Source organism: Alligator mississippiensis, chromosome 6 (assembly GCF_030867095.1).
Source record: "Alligator mississippiensis isolate rAllMis1 chromosome 6, rAllMis1, whole genome shotgun sequence".
NCBI classification, from domain to species: domain Eukaryota; kingdom Metazoa; phylum Chordata; order Crocodylia; family Alligatoridae; genus Alligator; species Alligator mississippiensis.
In genome coordinates this window covers 32541444-32565717 of record NC_081829.1, presented here as the reverse complement: position 1 = coordinate 32565717, position 24274 = coordinate 32541444, and the positions used below count along the sequence as shown (strand labels likewise).

The following is a 24274-nucleotide window of genomic DNA, read 5'->3' as shown; positions in this document are numbered from 1 at the left end:
GGAATTTTCCCTTCCCCTTGATGTGTGCAAATACTTCCATAGGTATAGGAGGGAGCTGCTTCAGTGTTTTAACAATTCCCTACAATTCATAGAACATCTGCTAGTTTTTTCACTAAAAACAAACTACTGACATATACCTCAAAAAACCCCCTCAACAACTGGTAAATCTGAGCACCACTTTTATGCTGTTGACAAAACATCAGCTATAGGGCTTTATAGACCACCACAAAACACCAACTACAGGGCTTTATAGGAACCATCTTATTCAACGAGATTCATATGGAAGGATCACAGTTAATTCCACCTCTTAAAAATCTATGTGGAGTTGTTATATTCAGTCAGGGCTATGGTGAATATTTGCTTCTAGTCTTCTATAAGAGTTGGCCCATAGCTACCACAGCTACCTCTACTGGAGGCTATGACATGTACAGCAATTGATGCTCCTGCTATAACACTGAGTAAAGGGGGCAATTGTTGTAGCTCAGAGTAGAAATTAAAAATTTAAGAACCAAAAACTCTGGGTTAGATCATTTCCATGTTTCAGGCATATGGGTTATAGCCATGTAGGTCCAAGGACATAGACAGACAATATCCTTCAGGTAAATCTGGTATTTTTTTTAGACCAATTAAAGTAGTTGGAAAAACTCTTCTTTGCAAGGTTTTGGGTACAAAAACCATTCGCACTAACACTGCAGATGCTTCCTCAGCCTGATGAAGGGTGTTTGTACCCAAAAGTTTGCAAACAAGAATTTTTCCAACTAGTTTAGTTGACCTAATACAAGCAGATTTACCCAAAGAACCTTGTCTGCCTGGGTTAGATCACTGCTTCCAACAAGCCATTGAGAGACAGTCCTTTATCAGGGTATTACTTTTAAGGCTCATCGGAAAAAGTGTACCCCATCTACTACCATGATGTGACATCTACACTTCCCTGACTCAGGAAAAGCACCATTTAGAGAGGAGACATCACTACCTCCTGATCCTACTTAGTCTATCATATCTATCTAGTCTGAAGGACCATGGCTACAGAGAATTTGTTGAGAAGACACTGCCAGCAGGTTTCAATCTATATGTGTGGATCTGCTGTGGATCTGAATCCTAAAAACATGCATGTAAAAGAAAAAAGGACCTTATCACTTCTAGATATTTGTAACATATCAGTCTTGCAAATCATCATGGAAATCTTTTTGCCTCTGAGGGCTCAATTGGAAAAAAATATGAACTAGTAAAATACAGTCAAGAAAAAAAAGAACAGAAAAAGATTATTTTCATTACATGGATGGGCAAGATTAAAATTCAAAATGTGCACTAAGAGAACCCAAAAAGATATCTAAATTGGTTAGAAAATTGTTTTTACTTTACATAGACACAGACAAAGATTATATATATATATAAACTTGGTGTAAAGAAAACTGATATTTCAGGATTAATAAAAATATCACCTTATTGTAAAAAGTCATATGCAGGGCTTCAAAGAGTCCTTTGGAAAAGATTTACTATAAATTACACCCCTGCTTCATACATAAGCTTCATAAATGAAGTATAGGATTTTAAGAGACATTTTCTCTTTCTTTTGTCAGGTCTGGAGTCATTAAACAGAGATTAGCTGGATAAATAGAGGAAGTGATTTTTAAACTGTTTGCAAACTTAATGTGAAGAGCCCAGCCTTGCAAATTATCACGTCTAATCAGGGATGCACGCTTCACTGCTTCAGTAATTGTACTAGTATTAGTCAAATTCTTGTTGTCTCCTCATTAGCCATGAAAAGGAGACTCAAGATGTATTTCATTAGAGTATCCTGAATATAAATTGTTAGGAGGGGAGTGAGGTGTACTATATACCATCTTCAGTATGTAAGGTATAAATATTAACAATTTATGTAGACCTTGGATTATTACATTGGATCTATGAATTTAACAACTAATCCCACTTCTCTCTTTTAATGTTTATATTTTTTTCATTTATCCACTTTGAGGTAAGCTATAAACTGCACTTCCACACACCAAAATGTAATGCCAGAAAAATAAATAAATGAATAAACATAAGACAGTGCATTAGGTATTCTTTATTGCTTCCTTAGACATCAGGTTTCAACTTAATCATAAACTCCTCGTCTTTATTAGTGGCATTAGATAGCTTCCTGACTACTGAAAAATAAACAAAAGTAATCCAGTTTACAATAAAAATTGCTCAACTTCAAAAATCTAGACTATAATTCAGCAGATCATTTAAGCACAGGCTTAAGTCCTCCCCATTTGGTAAAGCACCCAAGTACATGCTTATTTTTAAGTCAAAAGAACTGCAACACAGGACTAAACCTAAGAAAGCATATTAAATAAATTGAGGTCTGAAAAATTTTGCTTGAATAGGGTTTCTAAGCACATTAGTGCAGTGGTGTGGAAGTTGCAGTTGTATAAAATAAAACATTTCAGAGAATGTCCATAGAACAAGGGAGAGAAACAAGGTCATTTTTTCCCATCTATATTGTCATAACTATTTTTATTGATATGAGTGTAGAAGAGTTTAGGGGGTTCATACCATTCAACGATGAAGCCATGAAGGAATTATGTAGGGCACTTCAATTGCATGACAAAAAATCCTTTTTACCAGCCCACTCCATCATATATTTCAGAGATACCACAAATTTATAGTAACAGATACTTTTGTAAATGTGGAGTGGGTTTAAAAGGTGATCACACTTTTTCATACAATTTCTCCTATTGCAACCACATACAGTAGTATCACAAGATCAGATGTACAAGCTTGAGAGCAGGAGAAGCCTGTAAAAACAACAACGAAATCTCATTGCTGCTTGTATAAAAGACCTGATGGTGAGGGGAATAATGAGGAACTAGGTTTAAAGATTCTAAAAGCAAGTCATCTTAGCCATAAACCTTGCCATTAAGGAGTATCCTGCTGCTGGAGACCTGTATTGTATTACAGGTAAGATCCAAGGCTGTGTACTGGACCTCTTGCAGTCAGTAATGGGCCTGTGGCACTTTTCTGTAGGCTAAAGGTGTTCGTTTTTGTCATATTCCATGCACACCATTAGATTCCATTCAGTCCCTGTTGGCTAGATTAATCTTCACCTTATTTCCAAACTGCTGTGCTGTGTTACTTTTAAATATTTTCCACTTTCTACTCTATAGCTGGACAAAGTAATCCTTGGGTATAAAAAGCACTTTGGGATTCTTCCAAAACCTTCCTCTATATGCATGACTCTTGTGGTTTGATTTGAAATTATTCTCTTGTTTTGTTACAGAAAGACAAACAAAGGAAGAGGTCATTGGTACAATTATAAGAACAAAGAGATATAGAGAAGTGGACAGATGTGTAGATGGCACAGAGGTGACTTCAATGCTACTTAGGATTAAACAAAATCAGTAGATTAACCATGCTTGAAATAAAACAACATCTAATACATGAACATAGGAAGCACAGCATTGTGGAAATGGTGCTGTGATGCTCTTTGCATTTGGTTTCAAAATTAGGAGAGCTGCCTCTGCAAATCCAAAAGCCAAGGGCAAGGTTAAAATGGAGTTATCCAGTGCATAGTGGCTGTCATACCACAGAGGCTTCTTCTCAGTTGGATGGAGTCCTCTGTGTGGTAGTAATGGAGTTTCCAAAGGTCATTTACACAGCATCTACAATGACTGTGAAGGATGACAACTCTTCCAGATTAGATTAGGATTATCTCTACAGCAGAACAGTGTTTGAAACAGATTACTTCAGTGATGTCCTGAAATAACTTGATAAATATTTTGTGTTTTCAGTCATTGATAAAGTTGCCTCTAAGCTACAGAAAGTGGAAGAAAACATGCACAATATGTAGATTAACTTTGTACAGATGCATTAAAACACATTCCTAGGATTCAACTCAAATATGGAAATTGTGAACCCATAGGAAAAATGGCACAAGGAAGTTCACTGAATTGCTTACGATCAAATAGTGATTCAGTAGCAGAGCCAAGAAGAGAACCTAGGAGTTCTGACTCCCAGGTTCCTTACTAGATAACACACTAGTCCCTGCCAGGGAGCCTAAGACATCATTCAATCATTTTAGAGAACAAAGTGATTCTACAGAAAGAGAGAGAGAAGGCATGAAGTAAAGCTCTTCATACTGTTCATTTAGACAGAAAAAAACAAGTCCTCTAGTCTGGAAAAGTTGAAAGTAGGGTGAAGTTTCATAACATCAATATTCTAGCTAAATTATAGGGACCACTCATCTGATTGAAGATATGGAAGTATTTATGTGATCTGTGAGACTGAGGCTATAATTCCTGCCCAGCTATACCTGACACAGACACTAAGCTCAGTGCAACCATATAAACACTCCATTTTCTTTCAATATTCCCAAGCTTCTTTGGACCATAATTATTTACTTGCGCTACCCTAGCACCTTGGGGCCATACCATGGACCTGAACCCTACTGTGCTAGGCCAGGAGCTATAAAATACTTTCTGGTTTTAAATTGTGCATCTTTGAACAATGTTAAACCACTTCAGCAACCTTTCATACAGAATTAATTAACATAAAAAACAGCCTCCACAATGCAGCAGAGCCCTAAAGTGGTTTCTGGAATTTAATTAGGCTAACCTCCTTTTCCCTGCATTGGTACTACTCTATAATAAGTGCAAATCATTATTAATTCCTTTGGTGTTCTCTGTAATAACATTAATCACGATGAACTCTTTTGGTAGTAATGTGTATGTAATATGTAATTCCATAATAATTTAGCATTGCTTAATGTTAACTTGAAATTAATCTATAAAATATACTATTTGTTATTACATGCTATACATTTATAAAATAATATTTTATATTTATTAGTATTAAAATTCTTTGCCTGAAAAAAATATGTTGGCTACTGACTATATAGAGTTCATGGGTACATGTGAGGCAAATTACCATTACTTATTTATATAGCAACTTTTATCCGTAAGTGCTTTACGGACACTATTAGTTGACCTGACTAAGTACCAAAGGGCTATGCTGGCGGGGAAGCTCAACAGTCATTGTCATTTACCAGCAGTTATGTGAACAGAGTTCATGATTCCATGACTCAGGCTGTTTTGCACAGATTGCATAATGAGGTTTGAGGATGCAAAGTAATGTGACTTGTCCAAGTACATGACAAGAAAAAAAACCAGGTAGAAAGGATTTAAGCTAAAGTTAGGGTATGCTCCAGAGACATAAGTAGTCACTTCTGCACCCTGTGCAGCACTGGGGGCAGCACCTGGGGCAGCAGGCAGCAGCTGCTGGTTTTGGGTCCCTGCCACAATTTAGGACTGGGGCTGGTGCCCTGGTTAGGACTGGGGCTGGTGCTTTAGTTCCTTTTATGCTCTAACAACAAACTAGCACTTGCCAAAAGCATCTTTAGGCATTCACATTTACATCTCATTAGAAAAATGAAACATCTAAATGGAACCTCCAGCTCATGGGACTGTTTGGCACTGACTCTAAATGAAGAAAACTGTAGTGGCCATTTACTGCAGCATTTCTGCTTTTCTTGATAGTCTTCATGTACTGACAAGGCCAAATGGGACATAATTTGTAAACTGTCCGATATAACATAGCTTGATACAAAATGAAGGAAGATATAATCAACCATAACTCATAATTACCTATTTAATACATTTTCCTTATTTTCCTATGCACTAATCTATGATTTTCTCAAATTAGTCACTATTCCAAAATATTCAAACTAAATAAACATTGGCAAATTATTCATGGTGCTGTAGATTATTCATGAAATATGTATTGCCAGTAGTTGATAGTTCACACAGTGGGGATGGTGCTTAGTTTTGATTGGAAGCATGAATTGAATTCTATTGCTATACATTGGGTCAAACCTTGTTGAAACTGGTAGGTTTCAACAAGCACTCCTCTAAGCACTTGGAGGAGAGAAAGTGGTCAGGAACAGTTAGCATGGATTCACAAAGGGCAAGTAATGAATTAACCTGATTGCCTTCTATGATGAGAGGATTGGCTCTGTGGATGGAGGGATGTGATATACACTGACTTTAGCAAGGCTTTTGATGGTCTCCCACAGCACTTTTGCAAGCAAGTTATAAATGGACTGTAAGGAGGAAAGAAAGCTGGCTGGATCATTGAGCTCAATGAGTAGTGAACAATGGTTTGGTGTTTAGTTAGTAGCTGGTACTGAGGGGAGTGCCCCAAGGGTTGGTCCTGAAGTTGGTTTTGTTCAATATCTTCATCAATAATCTGTAAAATGGGATGAAAAGCATCCCCGGTAATCTCACGTATGACATCAAGCTGCAGAGAATAGTAGATATGCTGGGGGGTAGTGTTAGAATTCAAAGTGACCTAGATAAACTGAAGGGTTGGGCCAAAACAAATCTTCTGACATTCAACAATGACAAGTGTAATGTCCTGCACTTAGGATGGAAGAATCCTATGCTTGGTACAGGCTTGGGACCAACTGGCTAAGCAGCAGCTCTGCAGAAAAGGGGGTTGCAGTGCACAATAAGCTGAATATGAATCAGCAGTGTGCCCATATTGCCAAGAAAGCTAACAGCATAGTGGGCTGCATTAGTCAAAACATGGCTGACATGGCACATGACCCCCGCAGCAACCAGTCAGCAACTGGTGGGGTCCCCCATGGCCAATCTCGCCGATGGGCAAAACTCACCAACTGGGAAGTGGCTGCAGCACTCCTGAAAGTGGCCACGGTGCTACATCCAGAGCTCCTACTCCTTGGCTGGGTCACACAGGGCAGGCACCAGTGCTCCTGCCTGCCCCCGCCACCCATCACCTAAGCAGGGAGTGCAGCCAGTCAGGGGGTGCGCCAGTGCTCATATCCACCCCCTATGCATTGCCACTGAGTAGAAATGTTGCCAGCAGATTGAGGGAAGTAATTATTCCCCTCTATTCTGCACTGGTGAGGCCACATCTGGAGTACTGTGTCAAGTTTTGGGCCCCCTACTACAGAAAAGATGTGGAGAGAGTCCAGCAGAGGGCAACAAAAATGGTCAGGGGGCTGGGGCACATGACTTCTCAGGAGAGGGTGAGGGAACTGGGCTTATTTTGTCTAGAGGGGAAAGACTGAGTGGGGATTTGGTAGCAGCCTTTAACTACCTGAAGGATGGTTACAAAAAGGATGAAGCTAGGCTGTTTTCAGTGGTGGCAGATGACAGAACAAGAAGCAAATGGTCTAAAGTTGCAGCAAATGAAGTTTAGGTTGGATATTAGGAAAAAAACTCTCACTAGGAGGGAGGTGAATCACTGGAATGGGGTACCTAGAGATATGGTAGAATCTCCATCCTTGGAGGTTTTTAAGGCCCGGCTTGACAAAACCCTGGCTGGGATGATCTAGTTGGGGATGGTCCTGCTTTAAGCAGGGGGTTGGACTAGATGGCCTCTTAAGGTCCCTTCCAACCTTAATTTTTTACAATTCTACAATTCTATGTTTTAGAGCCACTCTTCATTGAAGATAGCTGTAAGAGATGATTAAGCACATGTCACTACCTTAACACAGGGGCAAACTCAAGGCTGCTCAGGGACTCAAAATATTGTGCAAAAGACCTGTACTGAGGATAGTATTTAAGAGGGATGCATGTGTACTAGGAAAGGACAAGAATTATGTGTGGCCCTAACAAAAGCCAAGATGGAAATTCTGAGCTGTCTGCTAGCCGAAAAATCCTGAGTGCTGTGAGCAAGGAAATTGTCTTTGGTTGTTTCAATTCCTGCTGTATTTAGGAAGACAAGAGTTTGTATAGTCTTTGTAAATGAACATGAATGCAGCAAAGAAATACCTGGCTCCAGTTTCTCCTAACCTTCACCAGTTTCTCCTTCTAACTAGAATGATCTTACAAGACCCTGAATTTTGGCTAGCTACTTGGGTTAAAGGGATGGCAGTGTTAATTCTCATTCCTGATTGGATGAGAAAGTTAATTAATAGTTTCCCCTTAAGGCCAGGATTTAAAGCCCACAGAAGAGAAGAGAAAAAAAAGTTAAATAAAAGCTAATTTAAACAGGCATTTGGTCAAGTGACTTATCTTACAATTGCAAACAGGAAAGTGATTAAGCTTAAGATGTTATCAGATTCTAAACATGCAAAAGTGATATTAGCACAAACTGTTTTTGTTTTTCTATGGAACTTGTTTTCATCACTGGACAATGCAAAAACATAGTATTAAAATTCATAAAGAGTGCCTTTGGAATTCCTTTTATCTGTCTTAAGTACCAATCATCATATTATTTAAATGCTGCAACAAAATAGCTAATGCTGTTAAATTTAAAAAGAGATTCCACAGAAGACAAGCTCAAGACAGAAGTCCTACCAGCCACAATGCCTTGAATCTCTGTAGTCAGAAGAAGCTTTTAAAGCAGCGGTTCTCAATCAAGGTGCTGCAGCACTCTGGAGTGCCACAATACTCTTTCAAGGGTGTTATGGTGTCGGTACTGTTGCTGCCATGCCCAAGTAAAACTGCCCTGTGCTCCTTTCTTTCCAGGAGGCAGCAGAGCCACACCAGAGAATAGCTGCAGCAGGAATGCCTGGTCCAGCTCCACTGCCTTCTGGAAACAGCAGCACATAGGGCAGTTTCACCGGGCCATGGTGGTGGTAGCAGTGCTTGAGGCGGCACTAGCACCAGGGGGAGCCCATTATCCGAGTTAAGGACCACTGAGGGAAGATAAGAATGTTCAATAGTGGTTCTTAACCAAAGGAACTGCTAAAATTAGAAAAGTTATGGAGGGATGGCTTGAATCTAAAAAGGTTGAACCTAGAAAGGCACAATCCAGAGCAAAAATAAGGTACAATTAATAATGTTCTCCATAGTCAGATCCACAGTTTTCAAACCAGCAACGCACTCACTTGGCCTACAGTTTGGCTTAGGGAAATATCCTGCAAAATTTAAGATTACAGCACGGCTACTGGACTAAACTAGTTCTCTGAGGACCTTGTTACACTGTATGCTGTGAGCTGCACAAATGTTGATCTGTGTCAGTGCTAGCTCAATGACTGAAAGGTAAAAACCCTTCCCATTGCCCCCTCCCTTCTGGGGCTACCTCAGTTTCCCCATGGCTGCAGCTCCCCACAGCCACTTGGGTTTCCCCCTGTCCTCCATAGTGCCCTGGGCTCCCCCATGTCCTTCCCGCTGCCACATACTTGTGACTGCTTGTACTGTCTCGGAGTAGGATGAGAAGGGGGGAGTGAGGCAGCTGCCTGCCCAGCTGCCATCGCTGCTGCTGTCTGGGCTGAGGAGCCCAGAACTAGCTGATGGGGCTTTAAGTCAGGGAAATGCATGGTGCGCTTCCATGGCTGGGAGACCCATCAGCTGATGGGGCTTTCAGGCACAGAAGCTTACTATTTGCTGGTGTAGGAGGACCCTGGGATGGTGATTTCAAGCTCCCCTTGAACTAGCAATAAGGTTTGATGGGATCTGGTATTCAATCCCACAATCACACCTCCTGCCATGCACATGGCCCACAGAAAGCATGATTGTAGGTAGCAGGCACCAGATCCCATGGTGCCTTTACTTGCATATCTGTCAGGGGCCTAATACACCGGGCATTCAAATAACTTTTTCCACTATATGTACTGCTATACTTAAGAATTCTTTATTTAGTGCCTGATTCTGCACTCTTTGTGTAGCTTTCCCATTAGTATTGGGATTTAACCACGTGAATTAGAAAAGTAACTTCCATTTAGTTTGGCTTTCCATTTACGAGTGTTATTGTTGCTCTTTCTTGAATTACCACAACTCAGCACTGGTCTAATTTCAACCTTTTATTACAATTTTGGGGGGCGGAGGGGGTTTGCTAGCTTGCTTTGCAGTTTTCCCTAGCCTCATTCTTCCATTTTTACTTGCTCTTTTCTATATAATTTTTCTCTTACAATTTGCCTCAGTTTCATTTCCTCTATATGTCCCTCTTTCCTCCTGAATCCTATCTGTCCTTTAAATCTCTCCACTTTTCTCTCTTCCATTTTTTTCTTTTCAAATTTTACTCTTTGATACTACCCTTCTCAGTTTACCTATCAGCATGGAAAAAAGAAACCCCAAGCAAATTTTCTCTAAACACAGACTAGCCTTTCTTTAAACATACCATTTTTATTACAACTAAAAATATGCTCCCACTGATACTAAGTCTTCAGTCAACTCAATGTCATAAAAAGTAGATTATATTTTACCAGTCTAGTGATTTTAAATGTTTATTCTTAATAGACATGAGGATTAAAATTTCAAACACATACTAGAAATCACAGATATTGCTTAAAACAAATTAGCTACTGGTATGGGAAACAACCCACAGCACTGTCATTTCTAGAAAGTGCAACTTTGAGTTTTGATATTCTGTTTCCAAATAAGTAACAATTGAAACTCAAGCCATAATAGGCACCTATAGACATGCAGAGAGGCTGCTCTGATGTGCTGCAATTACAGCGCGTCGGAGCAGATTTGATTAATTGAGTCTGCTGGAGTGTGCTAATTACTGTGTTGTAGCAGACTCCAGCATCATGTGAATCAGCATCCCCATGCTGAATAATAACAAGGATGCTTTAACTAAAGTTAATTTGACAAGCTTTAGTTAAAGCGCTCCTGCCACCATTTTTCAGTATGGGGATGCTGATACACGTGATGATCTGGGCACTTTAATTAGAGAGGCTCTCGGAGCCGCTCTCATTAAAGCCCCCACTGCTCCCGGATCAAGTGTATAAATGCCCAATGCTTTGCATGTACTCTGGAAAATTATTTCACTCAAAGGCCTTCTCATTACTTAAGAAATAGCCCTGTATGTCCAGGATGGAGGATAACAACCAATTTCTGCATAAGAATGGAAAAAAGAGAAATTTTAGAAAAAGGTCACTGGTTCAAATTCTTACAAAAAAAAATTGTATAAAGATACAGATTTTAACAGTGAACAAACTCAAACTGCAAAGCTCCAGAAGAAAAACACAACCTGTACGACCTGCTATACTCAGGAGGTCAGCCTCTGAATACCATGCGTTAAATGTTAGGATTTTAGCTTATTTTTTCCATGGAGAGAAGTTTTGAAAATCAGGAGTCATCTTTCTAAAATGGTGGATTCTGATAGAAATTTCTTGTGGGGACAACTGTGAGTCTAGTTCCAAACTTATTTACAAGCAGTATAAATCAGAAGGGACTACACTGAAATCACTTGAGTTAAGCAGGTGAGTGAAATCAGCTTGGGCACTAAGGATGAAATAGTGGTCCTACTGAAATAAGCAACAGTAGTTTCATAGTTTCATAGTTGGTAGGGTCAGAAGGGACCTGAGGAGATCATCTAGTCCAACCCCTTGCCATGGTACGAAAGAGTACTGGGATCAAATGACCCCGGCCAGATGTTCGTCCAGACTTTTTTTAAAGACCCCCAGGGTAGGAGCCATCACCACTTCTTTTGGAAGTTGGTTCCAGGTCCTAGCAGCCCTGACAGTGAAGTAGTGCCTCCTAATGTCTAGCCTGAAACTACCCTCCACTAGCTTGAATAGAATAGTACTTTTATTCTGTGGGACCTCAGTGGGACTAGGATTGAATTCTAAATATTTAGTAACCTGCAAAGCCTGTGCAGTTCCTTTTGTGCATGCATCTTGGAGACATATCTGTGCCACAATGTGTATATTAAGAATCAGATAGCTGTTCACTTCTAGTATCTAGGTTTCTGGTGAGTGACTAATCACTATTCATCCAATCATCCTATTCATCCTATAAATAGACTGTTTACTTGTTTGAGAGTCCTGACTGATCTAGGACAGGGACAGGAAAACTTTTCTGACTGTGGATTGGGATGATGCACCCTGTGTTGGAGGCAGGCGAATGAAGGATATATGTAAGCAAAGGTTGCTCCCTGCACATTTAAAACATAATTTTACTTCCACTTGAAATCTGTTTCAGTTTATTTTTCAGGTTGCTATTGCCAGTCAATAGCCAGAGAAACAACAGATGCTCACTTATTTGTATATCTCAACTGCAAGATACTTTCAAGCAGAAGCCTTGCATACTGTTAGCTTAAATCAAAAAGCAAAAGAATTCACACCATCAGCAGGGACACTGGAAGTGTGAGAGAGCAAAGATTGTTGGGTTCCTCTCCCCTGCCCAGGCAGATCTTTTAGCAAGAAACTAATTCAGATGGAGAACAGAGTCAGACTTGCAATGGAGTCAGAGTACTATGTAACAAAGATTAATGTAAGTCAGTCTGATGCTGTCAATTCACATTTTTTAGAGAGCCATGATGGGAGCTAGGGTATAAAACAACTTGTGGTTCACTCATCCAGAACACAAACAGAAAAATGTGCAACATGCAGCTGCTTTCATACAGGGCTTCTCTTATCTGTGGGGACTAGGATAGCCAAAAACTAGCTTTGGTATTTTCTTGTGAAGTGGTAAGTTCTCACTTACAACTCTGGCAAGGTCCATGAAGGTAGTGCCTCTGAAAGTTTTCCAGTGAGTCAGTATGATGCAGTTAGTATAACATTAATTTTTAGCCCTAAAGGATACTGTAACAAAGTCTTGGCCTCAGTCCTAAATTTGGCACTCCCTTTCTAGAATTGGAATGTATTATTTGGTATTCTGACTCATTCTTTGGATAAAAGATATGTTAATGTCCCTTCTATAACTCTAAGGATCCTTTCCAGAGGAAGTTAATGATCCTATGGTGATTTTTCAAAAGAATAAAGGGTTATGTGAAATCTACCACTTCCAGTGAGATTTGCTTGTTCTTGATTTTAGCACTCAGGCAGTTTACTGTGAATTCAGGTTCATGTAGACCAACACATTCAGAGCAAAGTTCAACACAAAGCCAATGAACCTAGGAGAGCTTTGTGTATTTCACCACTAAAACCCCCCCGACTCAGCTTAAACTTTATTGCCATAGATTTCCATTTTCCCAACAGTTCTTCCTAACTTCTACCACTGCTGCTACTACGTGTGTGTGCGTATGCAAATTTCCCCACAGTTCATTCTCTCCAAGTCCATCTCTTGAAATTTCAGATAGATAGCTGTGTGGACTGCTCAAATAAAAGATGCTTGGCCAGGTAATTACTGTCATCTCTCCTGAAATCCACTATTATCATTTGGGAAGGTCTGGGGTGGGAGCATATGTCTTATTCTTTTCGGCAACTTCATAATTGCAAAATGCTCTTCTGCTTCAACTGTCCTGAGTAATAAATGTTACAACATTCTGGAGCTTATGTGCAACACTTGCTTTTTCTTGGGATGGCTAGCAGAGTATTGGTTAGAGAAGGCTGATAGTATACTTGGCCATCAATTATTTGAACTGGCATTTAGAACTGCACAGAGTTGCTGCTTTGTTATTCAGATCACTGTTGTTTCACCCTTTTTATGTGAAAAGTCCCTCTCACAAAATTAGAGAGAATGAAATGTCAATCTACCATTAAGAAGGTTTCCTTAAGAAGGTTTCTCAGTGAGAAAAATAATGGTGCGTTCAAATCACCATTTCCCTGAGTCTTGTGTAGTTATGACAGAAATGGAGGAATGGCCAGACTGATAGACCTGCAGTCCATTAAAACCAATACCCAACCAATACCAATACCTGATTGCAAACCAATGGCCAGTGTTGAACTGGTGAGGAAGCACACAGAGTGGCTGAACGTCTTCAAGCCAGCAGGACCAGATGGACTACACCTGAGAGTGCTGGAGTTATTGCAGGACAATGGGTGAAGGTATTTGAAGACTCGTGGTGCTCAGGAGAGGTCCTGGAAGACCTGGACAAGCTGGAAAGGTGGGCAGAGCAGGACCAGATGCAGTTCAACAAGGATAAATTCAGAGTGGTTCATCTGGGCAGAAGTAATCAGTGACATGAATATAGGTTAGGAGGAGATGTCCTGGCTGGCACTATGGCTGAAAGGGACCTCGGGGTTATGAATGATCATGAGCTCCCAGTGTGATGCTGCAGTCAGCAGAGCTAATAGCATACTGGGATGCATTAGCCGATATATCGCTAGCAGGGCTAAGGAAGTGATACTTCCTCTAGAATTGACATTGATGAGAGCCCAGCTGGAGTAATGTGTCCAGTTCTGGGCGCCATGCTTCAAAAAAGATATGGAGAATCTTGAAAAGGACCAGAGAAGGGCCACAAGAATGATTAAGGGCCTGGAGGACAAACCTTATGAGAAAAGACTAAGGGATCTGGAACTTCAGCCTGAGGAAGAAAAGACTGAGGGGGGACTTGGTGGCTGTCTATAAGCATGTGAAGGGTGAATATTGGGAGCTGGGAGAAAAACTGTTCATTAGGGTGCCTCAGGGGAGGATAAGGAGCAATGGCCATAAACTGTTAGAGAATGGTTTCAGGTTGGATGTAAGGAAGAAGTTCTTTACAGTAAGGGTGACCAAAATCTGGAATAGACTTTCCAAGGAGGTGGTACAGTCCCCAACCTTGGAAGTATTCAAGAGGAGACTGTACAGACATCTTGCTGGGATCATTCGATCTCAGCAGTATTTCTGCCCAAAGCAGGGGGGTTAGACTCAATGATCTTTTGAGGTCCCTTCCAGCCCTTAATTTCTATGATTCTTTGACAGAGACTGCTATGAACTGCACCAGAGAAGGGCAAAAAACCCACTGGAGGTAGTTTCCTACCCCACCCCCCCAATTTCCCCTGGTCAGCAAAAATTATTTCCTAAAGCATAGAATCATAGAAAATTAGGGTTGGAAGGGACGTTGGAAGGTCATCTAGTTCAAGCCCCTGCTCAAAGCAGGACCACCCATAACTAGATCATCCCAGTCAAGGCTTTGCCTAACCAGGTCTTAAAAACCTACAAGGATGGAGATTCCACAACCTCTTTAGTTAACCTGTTCCAGTGTTTTACTACCCTCTTTGTAAGAAAGCTTTTCCTAATATCTACCCTAAACTTCCCTTGCTGCAACTTAAGACCATTGCTCCTTGTTCTGTAATCTGCTACCACTGAGAACAGTCTTCCTCTTTGGAACCACCTTTCAGGTATTTGAAGGCTGATATTAAAATCCCTCTTAGCCTTTTCTTTTCTAGACTAAATAAAACCAGTTCCCATAGCCTCTCCTCAGAAGTCATGTACCCCAGATCCCTAACCAGTTTTATTGCCCCCTGCTGGACTCTCTCCAATTTGCCCACATCCTTTCTGTAGTGGAGGGCCCAAAACTGAAAACAGTACTCCAGATGCAGCCTCACCAGTTCAGAATAGAGTAGAATAATCATGTCCCTTAATTTGCTGTCATTACTCCTGCCAATGCAGCCCAGCATGTTGTTAGCCTTCATGGCAACAAATGCATACTGTTTTGCTCATATTCAGCTTATTGTCCACTGTCCTTTTCTGTAGAGTTGCTGCCTAGCCAATCAATCCCCAGCCTGTACCAGTGCATGGAATTGTTCCATCCTAAGTGCAGGACTTTACACTTGTCCTTATTGAACCTTATGACATTTCTTTTGGTCCAATCCTCCAATTTGCCTAAGTCTCTCAGAATCCTAACCTACCCTCCACTGCATCTACTACTCCCCACAGCTTGGTGTCATCTGCAGACTTCCTGAAGGTGCAACTCTGGTTACTGATGACTGGCTCTGTGGCTCTCCACTTGATACCAGCTGCCAACTAGACATTGAGCCATTGACTACTATCCTCCTAGCCCGATGATAAAGCCAGTTTTCTACCCACCTTACAGTTCATTCATCCAACCCATCTTTCCTTAGCTTGCCTGCAAGAATGTTGTGGGAGATGATATCAAAAGCCTTGCTAAAGTCAAGGTTTCTCACATGCACTGGTATCCCAGCATCCACAGGCCAGTCATCTCATCATAGAAGGCAATTAGGTTGGTCAGGCATGACTTGCCTTTGGCAAATGTTCCTAATCACCTTCTTCTCCTCTAGTGCTTAGAAATAGATTCTTTGAGGATCTGCTCCATGATTTTTCCAGGGACTGAGGTGAGACTGACTGGTCTGTAGTTCCCTGGATCCTCCTTCTTCCCTTTCTTAAATATGAGCACTATATTTTCCCCTTTCCAATCATCTGGGACTTCTCTCAGTTGCCATGAGTTTTCAAAGATGATGGCCCGTGGCTCTGCAATCACATCAGCCAACTCCCTCAGCAACCCCCAGTGCATCCCATTCAGCCCCATAAATTGGTACACATCCAGCTTTTCTAAATAGTCTCTAACCTGTTCTTTTCCACTGTTGGCTCCTCACCTCTTCCCCAAACTGTGCTGCCAGGTGTAGTAGTCTGGGACCTGAACTTGCCTGTGAAGACTGATGTGAAAAAGGCATTAAGCATTTCAGCCTTTTCTGCATCCTCTGTCACTAGGTTGCCACCCCCACTTAGTAAGCAACCCACACTTTCCCTGATTATCCTTTTATTGCTAACATACTTGTAAATACCCTTCATGTTATCCTTCATGTCCCTTGCTAGCTGCAACACTGATTGCACTTTGGCCTTCCTGACTCCATCTCTGCATGCCTGAGCAGTACTCTTATACTCCCCTCTAGTTGTCTGTCTAGGTTTCCACTTTTTATAAGCTTCCTTTTTGTATTTAAATTCCTGAAGAGTTTCTCTGCTAAGCCAAACTGATCTTTTGCCATAATTGATAGTCTTCCTGCACGTTGGGATGGTTTGTTCCTGCACTTTCAGTGAGGTTTTATTAAAGTACATGAGGGTTCCTGCTTGTCATGGGGGGGATCAGATGAAAGAGCCCTGAACCACACCCTGGGGGCTCCTAGGGTGGGGACCATGCATAAAAGAAAAAAAAATACAAGAAGAACACTTACCTGCAGCAGGGCCCATGGCGCAGCCAGAATGGAGAAGGGAACTCTCGCTGATCATAAGCCATGCCTTTATACAGCTGAGGCTGGCTGGTGATGTCATCGGCCAGCGGAAACAAAAAGGACCACTCGTGGAGGCTGGGAGGAGCAGGAGGAGATAGAGTCAGTGGAAGCTCTCTGTGCCGGTGACAGCAGGCATAATCAGGAGGGGAGACAGCCAGAAAAGTCTCTCTACCCTAGTGACGACTGGCGTGCTCGGGAGGAGGGAGAGCTGACGGAGGTTCTCTGCACCAGCGGAGGCGGGTGTGCCCGAGAGGCAAGAGAGCCAAAGGAGGCTCTCTGCACTGGTAGAGACTGGTGTGAGCAACAAAAAGGAAAACCCGTCAAGGCCATAGTAGGCTTGGCACTAGCCCACAGCACAGACAACAGCTGGCCAGGGCAGGAAGGACTGTGGGGCGCTGGAAGCGGAATGCCACAGACAACGTTGATGGAGAGCAACTCTGCAAGCCACACTTAGTGGCATGAGGCCCAGGAACAGGAGCCTTAGCCACCCCTGGCTAGACATCGGATCATCACCCAGAGAGTCCCCAGGTACTGGGTGCAGAATACTGAGTGGCAGGTATGAGGGCAAAGAAACCTTAGAGAGAGAGAGTAATGAGGAGGCACCTTCATATCCTAATGGTAGGGCTGGGGAGGAAACTGGAAAGACCCACCCCAACTCATGATTTGGATTAATTTTTTCCCTTTTTCTTTTGGAGGGGTTGTGTAGCGGGATAGATAACACCAAGGATCTAGGTCTCCTAGTAAGGGAGAAGTCCTGGCGAAGGGGAAGAGAGTGTAGCATAGAGGCACTGGCAGGGCAGCTTCTTTCCATCCTTTTTTTTGTTCTTCTTTTTTTCTTATTCCGGTTGCTGTTGGCTTTTTGGTTTCTGGTTTGAGGTAGCTTGAGGCAGGAAGAGACCCAGCTTAGACTAGATAGGGGATCAGTGGAGACACTGGAGAAGAAAGTGCTTGGGACACAAGACGTGAGAGAACGTCGGGGTCAAGAGCACAGCTGCAGTGGAGGGATGGCCGACTCAGGATCTAGTGACCCATCAAAGGGTGGCATGAGGCTGGGCTGTAGGGGAGGTAGAGCCCCACGGACGGCCATCTAGCAGACTACCCACCACTGAGGAGCCTCAGGCGGTTTGCCCCGCCACTGAGATTACATTCAAAGTCGTGGCAGGAAAGTCTGGGGGTGGCCACCTAGGTGATAATTATCTTTCTCAGAGTTTTCAAGAAACCTTGGTACGTCCGTCACCATCTATCTGGGCCAAGGCAGCATGTGACTGGCTGTTCGAGGCCAGGCAGTCACATTGTTCCTTTCCAAAACTCTTATTTATGTTTTAAATCTTATTGTTGTCACTGTGGGTACTCGTGACATCTGCACACCTGCCAGCTCTTCCTTTGACAACTCTAAATCAGAATGGTATCATTTTGCATCTTCTTGGCACTATTGTAGAGGGAAAAGTTTTATGGGCTTACTGAGGCTAGAAAAGGAGTAGTTTGACCATAAATATGGGCTCACATGTTCAGATCAGAAGACGCTTCAAACTCATCTCAAACTGAAAGTAAAAATCTAAGGCTTAAAATGTCCACCTTTTTTGCCATTTTCATCACTTCTGGGAAATCTCTGTACTTCCAAGTTCTGAATGGAAGTTCACAGGCACTAAAGGTCTGAATCTTCTGAGATCACTTTTTATGCTTTCTGACAGCTGTGCAGAGCAGGTGGAAGGTGCTCCCACTTTAGTGCAGGTGTCAGTAATTACACAAGGCATGGGTTCTGTCACAAACTTGTTACTAGCTCTACAAACTGCTGAAAGCACTGAGTATTTTCCTAGAAAACCTCTTCTTACAAGTGCTTTTTTCTTTCTTTTTTTCTTTTTTGTCTACAGGTTTGTAAATATAAATGCATCCAAAATTTTGGCCAGTTTTCCAAACTGAACTACACTTCTGAACTTCCTGAACACAAAGCTTAAAAGATGTCACAGCAAGGTGTTAAAAATGTCACAGTACTACACACACATTAACATTATTAGTAGTTTCTAGGGCATATTTATAGCAATGAGAATCCCCTATTCAGCCATTTGTACCACAGAGACTCAGCATGTCAAACAGGCAGCACAAATGCATCCCATCCACCACCAAATCCTGCCTCCTGAATGTTTGACTCCCATTTTGCTGCTGCTATTGTGTGCTCACAGGATAACCGCATTAGTGCATTACTTGGATATTTCTAATTCAGGGGTTGTGATAGATGCCAGAGAAAGGACTGAGGCAATTGAAGCCAGTGAAATTCATTTCACTTCCTCTCAGCTTCATTTAAATTGTTCCTGCTTAATCCCCTCTTGCTGCTGCTGCTGCTGAGGATGTCTGCATTTCTGATTCCCTTTTCCCTTCTTCTCCCTTCTATCCTACCAGTTTCAGTGGCAGCTGGCATCCAGTTTCATCTTCCATGATGCTGCTGCTTCTTTTAAAACTGCAAGACTCTCTTAGTATACTGCAGCTAGCCTATGTGACTAAGCTCCACCGTATAATAATCTAATCCAGAGGGTGACAAAATTTACTATAAAATGATTATATCCCTTGCTAAACCCTTTTATATTAGGTTTGCCTGAATAAGGGGAGGGGGCAGTACAGGGAGAGAAAACCTTAATTTTACGGGGGTGAGGGGGTGGGGGGCGGGGGTTGTTTTGTTTTTCAGTCCAGTGCCTTAAGTAAATTATTTCCCACAGTGCATGTGAAATGAAAAAAAAACAACCACCCTACAGTAAAATTATAGCCAGTGCATTTCTTTTTAATCAGATAAATTACAGCCAGCTGACTGATGAATCCACTCTGAACAGGGCAACATGACACAGTTTACAACCTTAAGGATTACAGTAGGCCAGATGCTATCATCTTAATTGGAAAAAAGCAATGTTGCCAACTGTCCCTGTTAGAAAATTGAAAGTTGCATTATTATTATTTTCCTTTCTCCCCACCCTGAAAATAGCTTAGTAGATGGCTTTTAGGGTTGTTTGCATAGTTCTCCTTATCACAGTCTGTTTGTCTATTCCTGAAGCAGTATCAATAGGGAAGCTTTCACATACAACAGAATATCCTGAGCGTGGAATGGGAGTCTACTACTCAGTTGTGACATTCTCATTTTCCTATTGAAAAGGGGACAAGCCTGAGAAAAGCCTTTTCAGAAATTTAAATTCACCCTTAGAAACAGCCTAAGCTTGAACCCCTCTGTCAATAAAATAATCATTACATAGGATTGATTGACTATGAAATAATCACCACAAAGCTAAGGAGGGTCTTGAGGTTAAGGCAGTGGACTGGAAGTCAGAAGATTTCCTGTCAGACTTCCTTCTTTCTTCATTTTAGCTATATGTCAGTCCACCCCCTCTAACACATTATTAGCGAGTCCCAGAATCTTTAATACATTTACCTTCACAGCACTATGAAATATTGTCATCTCTGTTTTACAGATGGAGAACTAAGGTACAGAGTGAGACTTGTTCAGTGCCTGGGGCAAAGTCGGTAATTAAACCCTGGCATCTCAAGCTAATGCCCTAATGACCACCTCATTTCTTGGGCATAATTTTCTTGGGCATAATTTCCTTGGGCATATTTTGCTTCAGTTCCCCTGGTAAAAACTCATAAACCATGGATTGTCTGTTAGCATATTTGTGCAGTGCCTAGCATCATAGAGCACTGCCCTCATCTAAGAAGGATTAGTCACCACTGTAAATTGCATAATAAATACTTTCTCTGGCTGCCCCTATGTGGATGAGGAGACTCCAAAGGGTCTTCCTTATTTGCGTTCTTCATCCAGTTGCCAAACACAGGTGCATGCCTTGTGCACTAGCCACTCAAAAAGGCTGGGGAGGAGCAGAAACAAGACATATCTATATCCCTATTTTCTTTTCTTTCTACCAAGCAACTTCAGAGACAACTAGTTGCTGTACTCACTTGAAGTGGAATTGCACTCTGAAAAGGTGATCATGAAACAATGTTACCCTCCTACTCCCTGAGTGTATTCAGTCCTTTTTTGAAGGTAGTGGATAAAACAAGCTTTTAGGGGATCTTCAGAAGCAAGTAAGGGAGTTAGGGAGCACTAGTCTCTTTGATGTTTGGTGGTCACTATATTCTTGCTTCTTTAGATGCTTTGAAATCCCTTCCTTGACATGTCTTACATCTGTTAGCCCTGCAAAACCAAAGCTGCTAAGAAAGGGTGAGTGGGACTATTCCATCTTTTATGACTAGGTACAGATGTTACACTTATCATGCAATAAACATGCAGAAAGTGCTCTACAGCCATAACAAAATAGACATTCACAGTACATAGAGAACTTTAAAAATGTCAGTTCTCACTCTAAGCTAACCCTGGATGGATGTGGTATCAGACTAGAGTGCTTTAGGTTAGAGTGCTTTATCAAATGTCTGTATCACATCCTATTGCAAGTCAAGGTGGGTCTCATTCCTTCAGCATCCCAGGGGCCCCTCACAGGGCATGCTCCCCTAAGCCATTGCTTGCCTGCTCTGGGTGAGCACTGGTCCAGCCCTGCCCTCAGGCTGACATTGAGAGGAGACAAAAAATGCTCTGTCTCTTTCCTGTGTAGCCAGATGGTTGGGAGGGCAGGGGGGCGGGGAGGTTAGGGAACCAAGCCCCCTTGCTGCACATATTGGCTGAGGTCTTGAGGGGGTGGGATGGGCCTGTGCAGAAGGCCAGGAGCTAGGGACAGGTGGGTGGGGGAACAGAGCCCCCTGCTGCATGGGCTCCCTTCAGCTTGCTGGTTTGGGTCCTGTGGGGTGAGGGGGGAGTAGGCCAGGCAAGCACAGCAGGGAGGCTTCCCCTCCCTGCCTACCCCTAGTTTCCTGAACAGTGAAAAGCCACACATGGCTACAAACCGCAACTGTCAGGAGGCTGGGATGGGCTGGGGGAATGATGAAGCCCCTTTATTGCATGGGGCCAGACCAGCTGCCCCTCTCCCCTCCCCTCCCCACCCCAAAACCCAAGCCAACAAGGTGTTGGGAGGCTGTGTGGCCCAGCCTGCTGGCCTCTGCCAGAGTAGGCAGGCCCTGAGCACCCCCAACAAACAGTGAATGTCTGATCTGTTCTCCACCAGCCTAACCTAGGGGCTCCTGTAGACATGGAGGAAGTCTTCTCTGTTGCACTGGAAATCCAGTGTCTTGGAGTGGAAATTGACATGCTCCAGCAGCCTTCTGCGTCATGTGTATCAGCATCCCCATGTGTCCCTGCACTGAAAAAAATGGCAGTGGGGCACTTTGAAATAAATCATATTCAATGAGCTTTAGCTCAAAGCACCCTGCTACCATTTTCCCAGCAGTGGGACATGCTGAGACACTGATACGTGTGATGTGTGGGTGCTCTTAATTAGCGTAACTTGCTAATTAAAGCATTTGGCACTGCATTGCAGGGCAAGTGTAAAAATACCCTAGAGCACTTTGAGTAAAGTATGATACTTAGAGTGCTTCTGCCTCACTTAGCCTATGTCATTACACTTATCTGTCAATCACATACAGCTCTTTAGGGCCTCTGAAGATAAGGGGTCAGAGGTGTCACAAAGGACAATGGGAAGACAATAAGATGTGTCAGACATGGTGATGGCCTTAATGGGTATGTGGAATCTTTAGTAGCACTAAAATAAAAAACAGCTTTGCTTGTACAGCCTGGATGTGGCTGTACCACTAGGAAAAACAACCATTTATTGTTAAGTTGAAAAAATATCTGCCTTGAGGAAACTGAAGAGCTGTAGAAATATACAAAGCCATTTCTCAGACCCTGTTTTAGAGGAGAACCTCATTTCCAAGAATCGTAGTAGGCCTGATATCTTTTTGAGAACCTGTAGAGACATTGTGAACCTATGCCTATAAGGCACAATTGAAGCCAAGGCATTTATGGGATTCCTAACAAAAAGTACAACAGCAAACAAAAGTATAACACAGCTGCTGAACAAAGAAGCAAATTAGGAGAGAAAATAGGCCTAGCACATTTTAAAGGATGAAGTAGTGATTCATATCCAAATCACTGTGGCCTGTTGGTTTATCCTGGCACCAGGGTTCGAATTACACTCTGACTCTTGGGGGTTTGCAACGGTGGCAGTCAGAAGCTGGATGGAGCCGCCACCGTTACTGCCACCTGAGCTGCTTAGAAAGGCGTGGGGCAGGCTGGGGGCTCTTATCTATTATTGGGGGGCTTATGGGAGGCTCTCATCTCTTAGCAGGGGACTCAGCCCTCCTCCCCCCTGTATTTTGAATCTTGCCTGGCACTTTGGATGCTGGAGTACTCTTCACAGTTCTACCACTGACTCTGTGCGTGACCTTTCACAACGTATGCATTTGAAATGGAAGTTCTCTTAGCTTAAACCTCATAGGTAAGCTTCCTGATCTCTATAGGCCACAGTCACTACTATTTAGGGGTTTTACAGTCAATTAAAAAAAAAAATATTCTTCATTTTGTGGTCAAGTAATATATTTTGGGGTTTTTTAATTCATTTTTTTACAAATATGTTCAAAAAATGTTTTAAATTTCTCTCCTCTAATCCTTACTAGTTTTCTTAAGCATTACTTTCTGAATATCTAAGAAAATCAGAAAGAAAGGCCTTCAGGGGACAAAGCTTAAAATGAGGAATGCGTGTGGAATGGGTGGGTGGAGCATAAGAGTCAAAATGCTCTGCTGAAAGAAGATGAACGCTAATGTAATCAGAGGCAGTACTACTATTTGGCCAGGACATGCATTCAAATCAACAGTCTGTGCCACAGCCAACCAATTTCTCCATTTTTTCTCAACTGTGTTGCCAAGTAAATCATAGTACAGCATGCTGGTTCCCTTCACAAGATGACTGACATCTGTGTCTGTATCAGAAATGCCAACTTGGTTTTTCATGAGTCTGAAAAGCTGCAGGAAGTCCAACACTTCACACTTTCACTTGCTGAAAGATGTTTGACTAAATAATTACTGGGATTTCCCCTCCCCCACCATTCTTTTATAAAATCTAGTCCAAACAAGAAACAAAAAAATCAAATGGAAAACTCAGACGTAAAAAAACATACAATTTTCAGTTATTTGAATGAGCAAACAATTATGAAAATCAATGCTGGGTCAGATACTGGAATGGGAAATAATATAATTAAAATATTTAACTCCCCCCCCCAAAAAAAAAAAGAACATCCCCTATTGAAAGTTCTCCAAGTTCAGTAGATTAGGGATCCAGTAGAGAGCTTAATAAAGAAAAAAAAACAAATCTACGGAGATTTTTAGGTCAAGGAAAGAGAAACATGCCATTTTTTAATTAGGTTGTGGGCTGTTTCCCCATTGAACAGCCCCACTTCCAACAGAACCTAAAGTCAAGCAATCTGGATGCAACATATCTGGCCGATAGATCAGCAGTGGCACGTATGTTTTTGTGCATCTCCAACACAAGGGTGTCCAGCTTGGCATTTGAAAACCAGCCAGATTCCAGGGACAAGGAGAAGGAAATTACCCATTGTTGTTGTAGA

The 24274-nt window shown here is 42.1% G+C and overlaps 1 long non-coding RNA gene across 1 annotated transcript in view; it reads right to left on the bottom strand.

Moving 5' to 3' along the window:
• Positions 1-2064: 2064 nt before the first annotated feature.
• The window catches only part of LOC132251146 (uncharacterized), a 38289-nt gene continuing 16079 nt past the window's right edge, over positions 2065-24274 (bottom strand). Inside the window, exons 3-4 of the long non-coding RNA XR_009463002.1 lie at positions 16730-16861; positions 2065-3796 (exon numbers count right to left, since the gene is read on the bottom strand). This is a non-coding gene — a long non-coding RNA (uncharacterized LOC132251146). The remainder of the gene's footprint in view (positions 3797-16729; positions 16862-24274) is intronic.